Genomic DNA, 9,233 nt, shown 5'->3' with positions numbered 1-9,233 from the left:
TTTCTAAAGTTACTTAGGTCAGCATCTTTCCTCCTCACTCCTTCACTGAGGTTATTTCAAACGTTTGTCATGTAGTTCAATTCTTTTGTCACAGTCCACATTCCAGCCTCCCTCCATATGGATCTCATCTACTCCTGTGGCTTCAAATTCCAACTGAATTTGGATGACCTCTCTTCTTTTTAATTTTACTGTGCTTTAGCTGAAAGTTTACAGTGCAAATTAGTTTCTCATTCAAAAATTTATACACAAATTGTTTTGTGACACTGGTAGCAATCCCCACAATGTGTCAGCACTCTTCCACTTTCCACCCCAAGTTCCTCGTATCCATTTGTCCAGTTTTCCTGCCCTTCCTGCCTTCCTATCTTTACTTTTGGGCACGTGTTGCCCATTTGGTCTTCTATAGTTGATTGAGCTAAGAAGCACATTCCTCATACGTGTTATTGTTTGTTTTATAGGCCTGTCTAACCTTTGGCGGAAAGGTGGACTTTGGGAGTGGCTTCAGTTCTAAGTTGGCAGGATGTCTGGGGGCCGTAGTCTCAAGAATTCCTCTAGTCTCTGTCAGACCAGTAAGTCTGGTCTTTTTTTGTGAATTTGAATTTTGTTCTACAATTATTTTCCCGCTCTGTCTGGGACTCTCTGTTGTGATCCCTGTTAGAGTGGTCAGTGGTGGTAGCTGGGAACCATCTAGTTCTTTTAAATTCAGGCTAGTGGAGGCTGTTGTTCATGTGGTCCATTAGTCTTTTGGACTAATATTTTCCTTGTGTTTTTAGTTTTCTTCATTCTCCTTTGCTCCGGACAGGATGGGACTAATAGATGTATCTTACATGGCCGCTCACAAGCTTCTAAGACCCCAAATGGTGCTCACCAAAGTAGAACGTAAAACATTTTCTTTATGAATATGTTATGCCAGTTGCCTTAGATGTCCCCAGAACCGTGGTCCCCAGCCCTCAGCCCCAGTAACTTGGTTCCTTAAAGTGTTAGGTTGTGTCTAGGAGGCTGCTATGACTTTGCCTTGGTCAAGTTGTGCTGACTTCCCCTGTATTGTGTGTTGTCTTTCCCTTCATCAAAGTTAACATTTGTCTACTATCTAGTTCGTGATTTCTCCTCTTCACTTCTCCCCTCCCTCGGAACCATCAAAGATTGTTTTTGTTTTTCTGTGTAAACCATTTCCTGGGTTTTTATAATAGCGATCTCACACAATATTTGTTCCTTTGTGATTGACTTATTTCACTCAGCATAATGCCCTCCAGATTGATCCATATTGTGAGATGTTTTGAGGATTCATCATTGTTCTTTATCATTTGGGGTAGGTACCATAATTAGTTTATCCATTTATCTGTTGATGGGTACTTAGGTTATTTCCATGTTTTTGCTATTGTAAATAATGCTGCAATGAACGTGGGTATGCATATCTATTCGTGTGATGGATCTTATTTCTCTAGGATACATTCCTAGGAGTGGAATTGCTGGGTCATATGGTATTTCTATTTCCAGCTTTTTAAGGAGAGACCATATCATTTTCCATAGTGGTCATACCATTTTGTATTCCCACCAGTAGTGCATAAGAGTTCCAGTCTCCCCACAAACTCTCCTACATTTGTTATTTTCTGGGTTTTTTGTTTTTTTTTTATTAGTGCCAGTGATGTCAGGGTGAGATGGTATCTAATTGTAGTTTTAATTTTTATTTTGATCGTGAGCATTTCCTCATGTGTCTGTCAGCTGCCTGAATGTCTTCTTTGGTGAAGTGTCTTTTCATATCTTTTGACCATTTTTTAATTGGATTATTTGGTTTTTTGTTGTTGAAGTATTTTATAGATTTTAGAAATTAGACCCTTGTTATATGTGGTATCCAAGATTTTTTTTTTCCCAGTGTCTAGGTTCTCTTTTCACTCTTTTGGTGAAGTCTTTCAATGAGCGTAAGTGTTTAATTTTTAGGAACTCCCAGTTATCTAGTTTATCTTCTGGTGTTTGTGCATTGTTAGTTATGGTTTGTATGGTATTTATACCATGCATTAGGGCCCCTAACGTCCCTATTTTTTCTTCTGCGATATATATTATTTCAGGTTTTATATTTAGGTCTTTGACCCATTTTGTGTTAGTTTTTGTGTAGGGTCGTTAGGAGTCAGAATCGACTCGACGGCAGTGGGTGATAAGTTTGTGCATGGTGTGAGGTATGGGTCCTCATTCATTTTTTTACGGATGGACATCCAATTATGCCAGCACCATTTGTTAAAGAGACAGTCTTTTCCCCATTTAATGGCCTTTAGCCCTTTGTCAAATATCAGCAGCCCGTGGGTTAAGGATTTATGTCTGGGTTCTCAATTCTGTTCCATTGGTCTATGTGTCTGTTATTGTATCAGTACCAGGCTGTTTTGACAATTGTGTCTGTATAGTAGGTTCTTTGTTCTTCTTCTTCTTACTTATCCGGGCCCTCTTCCCTTTACATATAACATTGATGATTAATTTCCCCATCTCATTAAAGAATGCTGTTGGAATTTGGATTGGGATTGCATTATATCTGTAGATTGCTTTGGGTAGTATTGACATTTTCACAATTTTGAGTACTTCTGTCTATGAGTATGGTATGTCTTTCCATTTATGTAGATCTCTTTTGGTTTCTTGCAGTAGTGTTTTGTAGTTTTCTTTGTAGCCTTTTACATCCCTGGTTAGCTTTATCCTTAAGTATTTTATCTTTTGGGGGGCTATTGTAAATGGTATTGATTTCCTCATTTCCTTTTTGAAGTTCTCTTTGTTGGTGCAGAGGTATCCAACTGATTTTTGTAAATCTTGTATCCTGTTACTTTTACTGAAACCTTCTATTAGTTCCAGTAGCTTTTTTGTGGATTCTTTGGGGTTTTCTATGTATAGGATCATATCATCTACAAATAGGAATGGTTTTATCTCTTCCTTACCAATTTGTATGGTCTTTATTTCTTTTTCTTGCCTTATTGCTGTAGCTAGGGTCATTCAAAAGCAGTTGCAGGAGTACGTCAACTGGGAACTGCAAGAAGCTGAAGCTGTATTCAGAAGAGGATGTGGAACAAGGGATATTGCTGATGTCAAACAGATGGACCTTGGCTGAAAGTAGAGAATTCCAGGAAGATATTTACTTGTGTTTTATTGATTATACAAAAGTACTTGATTGTGTGGATCATGACAAATTATGAATAACCGTGCAAAGAATGGGAATCCCAGAACACTGAACAGTGATCATGAAGAATCTGTACTTAGACCACAAGGCAGTTGTTTGAACAGAACAGGGGGATACTGCATGGTTTAAAGTCAGGAAAGGTGTGCACCAGAGTTGTATCCTTTCACAATACTTATTCAGTCTGTGTGCTGAGCAAATGCTCTGAGAAGCTGAACTATCTGAAGAAGAATGGGGCATCAGGATTGGAGGAAGACTCATTAACAACCTGAGACATGCAGATGACACAGCCTTCCTTGCTGAAGTGAAGAGGACTGGAAGCACTTACTGAGGAAAATAAAAAACTGCAGCTTTCAATAGGGATTGCATCTCAACATAAAACAAAAATTCTCATATCTGGACCAATTAGCAACATCACGGTAAACGGAGAGAAGATTGAAGTTGTCAAGCATTTCGTTTTACTTGGATCAACAATCAACACCCATGGAAGCAGCAGTCAAGAAATCAAATGACATATTGCACTGGGCAAATCTTCTGCAAAAGACCTCTTTAAACTGTAGAAAAGCAAAGACATAATTTTGAGGACTAAGGTGCACCTGACCCAAGCCATGGTATTTTCAGTTGCCTCATGTGCATGTGAAAAGTGGACAATGAATAAAGAAGACTAAGGAATTGATCTCTTTGAATTATGGTGTTGACCAAAGATATTGAACGTACTTTGGAGCGCCAGAAGAACAAACAAATCTATCTTGGAACAAGTACAACCAGAATGCTCCTTAGAAGCAAGGATGGTGAGACTTTGTCTCATGTACTTTGGACATGCTCTCAGGAGGAACTAGTCCCTGAAGAAGGACATTGTGCTTGATAAAGTAGAGGGTCAGGGAAAAAGAAGAAAACCCTCAAGGAAATGGATTGAAAGAGTTGCTGTAACAGTGGGCTCAAGCATAACAAGGATTGTGAGGGTGGCTCAGGACCAGACAGAATTTCATTCTGTGGAACACTGGGTTGCTATGAGTTGGAACCAACTCGATGGCACCTAATAACAGTACTTTAAGCACAGTGTTAAATAAGAACGGTAATAAAGGACATTCTTGCCTAGTTCCCATTCTCAAGGGGAATGCTTTCGGTCTTTCTTCATTGAGACTAATGTTGGCTGTTGGTTTTGTAAAAATGCCTTTGTATGTCAACGAATTTCCCTTCTATTCCTATTTTGCTGAAAGTCTCTTTTTTAATCAGGAGTGAGTGTTGGGCTTTGTCAAATGCCTTTTCTGTGTTGATTGAGATGATCATGTGATTTGTTTGTTCTATTTATGTGGTGGATTACGTTGCTCGATTTTGTAATGTTGAACCATGCTTGCATACCTGCTATGAATCTTGCTTGGTCATGATGTATTTTTTTTGATATGCTGTTGAATTCTATTGGCTAAAATTTTGTTGAGAATTTTTGTGTCTAGATTTACAAGGGATATTGGTCTGCAATTTTCTTTTTTTGTGGTGTCTTTGGTATCAGGATTATGCTGGCTTCATAAATAAATTTGGAAGTATTCCTTCCTTTTCTATGCTCTGAAATAGTTTGAGTAGTATTGGTGTGAGCTCTTCTCTGAATGTCTGAGAAAATTCTTCAGTGAAGCCATCTGGGCCAGGGTTGTTTTTTTTTTAGAATTTAAAAAAATTACCTCTTCAATCTCTTCTTTTATTATGGGTCGATTAATTTTTTTCTACCTTAGTTTGTATTAGTTTAGGTATATAATAGGTTTCTAGAAATTTGTCCATTTCCAATAGGTTTTTAAATTTGTTGGAATATAATTTTTCATAGTATTCTGTTATGATCCTTTTTATTATAGTTGATTCTGTTGTGATATCACCCATCTCATTTCTTATTTGGGCTATATGCTTCCTCTCCCGCTTTTCTTTTGTCTGTTTGGCCAGTGGTTGTTGATTTTGCTGATTCTTTCAAAGAACCAACTTCTGATCTTGTTGATTCTTTCTATTGTTTTTCTGTTCTCTTTTTCATTTATTTCTGCTCTAATCTTTATTATTTCCTTACTTCTGGTGTCTGTGGACTTCTTTTGCTGCTCTGTTTCTATTTGTTCATGTAATAGGGTTAAGGTTTTGATTTTGGCTGGGTTTCCTTTTTTGATCTGTGCCTTTATTGCTGTAAATTGACCTAAGCACTGCTTTTGCTGTGTCGCAGGCAGGCAGATGGGCAGGTGAGGTCAACTAGAGATGACAGCAGGGATAGAGGTCTACCTAGGGTCCTCTGAGAGCACATATGGGGGAACCTAGCACAGCACAGGGGTCACAGAAGGCTTCTGATAGGGACCACTGAGCTGAGCATTGAAGTTATTTACAACTCATTTTTTTTTCCATGTTTCATAACTGTTCTTCCTATTCAGGTTACTTTTCCAGGTTATATAACAAGGTTTCTTATTGGATGATGATTGTAAGCTTTTTGAAACCAGGAAGCATATGTTATTCATCTCTGCTATAATAGGAAATCATCTGTCAGGTACAGGTGGGACTAAAAGGAGATGGTGATCAATGGCGTGGCAGCAGTCTGTCAGGAATGACTTCATAGCATAGGTGATGCTTGACTCTGTTTTGAAAAATGAGTAGGTGTTTGAATGCCAAGAAGAGATATAGAGGAGTAAGAACATTTCAGCAAAGGAGGCAGTGTGAATAGAGGTATAAAATCCAAAACATTACGGACATTTTGAGGAATCTGCATGTAGTTGAAGGGATTGAGTTGGAGGTAGATGGGGGCCAGATCGTAGTCAGCCTTCTATGCAGTACTGAGGTAGATTTAATCCTGGAATAATGAGAAGCAACTGGGTAAATTTCAGCAGAGGCATGTTGGTATTAGATTTGTGTCTTCAGAAGGTCTCTGGTTGCAGTGCAGAGGGTAGAGGATAGGTTTCCCAGGGCTGCCATAACAGAACACCACAAACTGGGTGGCTTATAAGAGTAGAAATTTATTGTCTCTCGGCTTTGGGGGCTGGGAATCTGAGATCAGGGTCTTGGCTGAGGTGATTCCTTCTGAAGCTTTGAGGGAGAATCTGTTCTGTGCCTCTCTCCTAGCTCCTGGTACCTCGAGGAATTCTTTGGCTTGCAGCTGCAGTGTCACATGGTATCCTTCCTCTGTCTCCCCGTCTCTTCTCCTCTTTCATAAGGTCACTGGTCATATAGGTTTAGGACCCACCCTGCTCCAGTATGACCTCATGTTTACCTAACTGATAATATCTTCAAAGACCCTGTTTCCAAAAAGGGTCACATTCACAGGTACAGGGGTTAGGCCTTCAACCTATCTTTTTGGAAGGTGCAATTCAATCCATAACATGGGCTGTGGGACTAGAGTTGGCTCAACTGAATAGGAAACTATTGGTATATCCATGAGGGAGAACATGAGCACCTGAGTTAAGGGGGAGAAGGGTGTTGAGAAATTGTGGTAGATGAGGCAAAAAGAAGTTGAAGATTATTCCTGAATGTTTGCCTTAGGATACTGGGTAGGTGGAGTTGCTTTTACTGAGATTGGGAATGCAGCAATATTAATATTCATGGGATATATGCCATGTGGCAGGAACTCAGATAGGCGTTTTGTCATTATCTATTTTAATCCTCATAATCCAGAGAAAGGAGACATTATTATACTCATAAATGAGGAGATTAAAGCATAAGTGGTTAAGTACATTACTGAAGCTCCCAGGGCTGGATTTAAATCTAAGTCTGTTTTGTTCAAAAATAGTGTTCTCTTTCCCATAGGATATTGCCTCCCAGGAGGAGAGTGGGTTTGAGGAGAAAGACAGAGTCCATTTTTGGGTATTCTGAGTTTATAAGGCCTAATGGATATTCATGTCAAGTTGTCTAGTAGGTCCTTCAAAAGCAGGACTGTAGCACAGGAAAGTGGTTTTTGGTGGGGGATAGAGATTTGAGGATCATTGACATATGGGTAATAGTTAAAGCCACCAAACCCATTGCCCTTGAGCCAATTCCAAGTCATAGAGACCGTATTGGACAGAGTAGAACTGCCTCATAGGGTTTCCAAGGTGTGGCTGGTAGATTCGAACTGCCCACCTTTTGGATAGTAGCTGAGCTCTTAACTACTGCGCCACCAGGGCTCTGTGGAAACTACAGGAACTCATTAACCCAGAGTATGTTGATGGGATTTGAGGGAGAGAAGAAGCTTTGTGAAGCTCCTAAAAATGTATGCAAAATTTTGTATCTTTGTGAGTAGATCCGAATTTCTAGGGAGAGGGTGCATAGCTTCTTCAGATTTTTAAAGGAGCCTATGACTCTGAGAAGGTCAAGAACCACTAGTGTTGAGAATAAAAGGAAGAGGGTGAAAGTCAGAACTCAAAAATATTAATTAAAGAAGTAGCAGCAGAGGAAACACCAGCAAAGGTGACAGAAGTTTCAGACAGAAGAAAATCAGGAGAAAGAGAACATTCTAGATGCTGTGAAGATAATTGCTCAGTATTATTAGATGCTACAAAAAGGTCTTATTAAGGGCCCAAAGGACCCATGCTGTTTGACAGGGCAGTGATGATTTGACAGAGGAGTTCCAGTGGAGTAGTGGGGAGTAGAATTTTGATTTTTGTGGGTGTTCAAGGGTAAAACATAAACCTCTTGAGGACAGAGACTTTGTTCGCTGTATTCCTGGGACTTCACTACCAGACCTGCCACAGAGAGGTGATCAGTAAATATTTGTTGAAAGTTGAATGGATGAAGTAGAGATAGCTACCCTTAAAAACAGCTGCTCTTGGTTCTATGTCCGGAGTGAACATGCCTACACAACATCTATCTTCCCAACAACTCTGATGGGGAAGTTGAAGTGTCCACATTTAATATATAAAGAAACTGAGACTCAGGGAGGCTAAGTACATTGTCCAAAGCCACAGAGCTAATGCGTAGTGATGGATATTAACTTTACATATGGATTTGTCTGGCTCCAAAATCTCTCTTTTTTTCCACCACAATAAAACTAAGGAGACGAAAAATGGGTGAGTAGCTGCCTCTCAACTGTTCTCCCAACCTTCCCTTAGCTACTTGCCTTCCTCTTTTCACTCCCTCTTCAGCTGTTCTTAAGGGAGCCCTGATGGCACAGTGGTTAAAGTGCTTGGCTGCTATATGAAAGGTCGATGGTTTGAAACCACCAACTGCTCTGAGGGAGGAAGATGTGACACTCTGCTCCTGTAAAGATTTACAGCCTTGGAAACCCTATGGGGCAGTTTTACTCTGTCCTATCAAGCTGGACTCGATGGCAATGGGCTTGTTTTTTTTTTTTTTTTTAATTGCTCTTATTTTTGGAGGCAAAATAGAGCCTTCATAGAACTATAAAGGCTGATTAAAAGATCAGATTAGGAGATTATTCAGAGGCCAATATGTAACCCGCAAGGGTTTCTTTTTCATTTCACTCCCACAGCTACCTGGGTTAATGCTTTGTGATAAACACGTGGGTGTCTGTTTATTCCAGAAACTGGCTCTGAACAACAATGGATGCATACTTAAGCAAACTAAGGGATATATAGCCATCACTAAGTGCTCATCCAGGAAAGACTATGGCACTGAAGCCAGCTCTTTCCGTAAAGACAATAGGATTATAAAACCAAAAGAGACAAGAGGGAATGTTTTCTGCTCAACCAAGCATATCTAAAGCACATGAAAACAGTAGAAGTTTGGAGACAATATTCTGTGTTATTTTAAGAAACGGTGGCATGGAGCTGTTTCCAAGTGGCAAGAAAATACCATCTAAAGGAAGGATACTAATAGAAATAAAAAGGGGCATAACTAAAAGAAAAAGTATGAGGACACTTGGGTTTTATTCTTTGGCTTGGTCACAGGACAATTCTGTTGAGAACACACCTTTGTAAGTTGCCTGGATGCATGTTGCAATAATAACTCTTTTGCATTTCATGTATTAAGACAGGCATATCCTCTAGCTATTTCTAGAAAACCCAAGGTTTTCCTGGAAGTTCCTTGTACATTCTAGCTACCCATTGGTATGTGGCAATACAGGTATGTTATAGACACTAAGGATAAGGCCTGAGACCGTGGTGGTTCAGTGGCAGAGTTCTTTCCTTCCATGTGG

The sequence above is a fragment of the Loxodonta africana genome, chromosome 6, assembly GCF_030014295.1.
Source record: "Loxodonta africana isolate mLoxAfr1 chromosome 6, mLoxAfr1.hap2, whole genome shotgun sequence".
Classification (NCBI taxonomy): Eukaryota; Metazoa; Chordata; class Mammalia; order Proboscidea; family Elephantidae; genus Loxodonta; species Loxodonta africana.
This window is presented reverse-complemented; position numbering follows the sequence as displayed.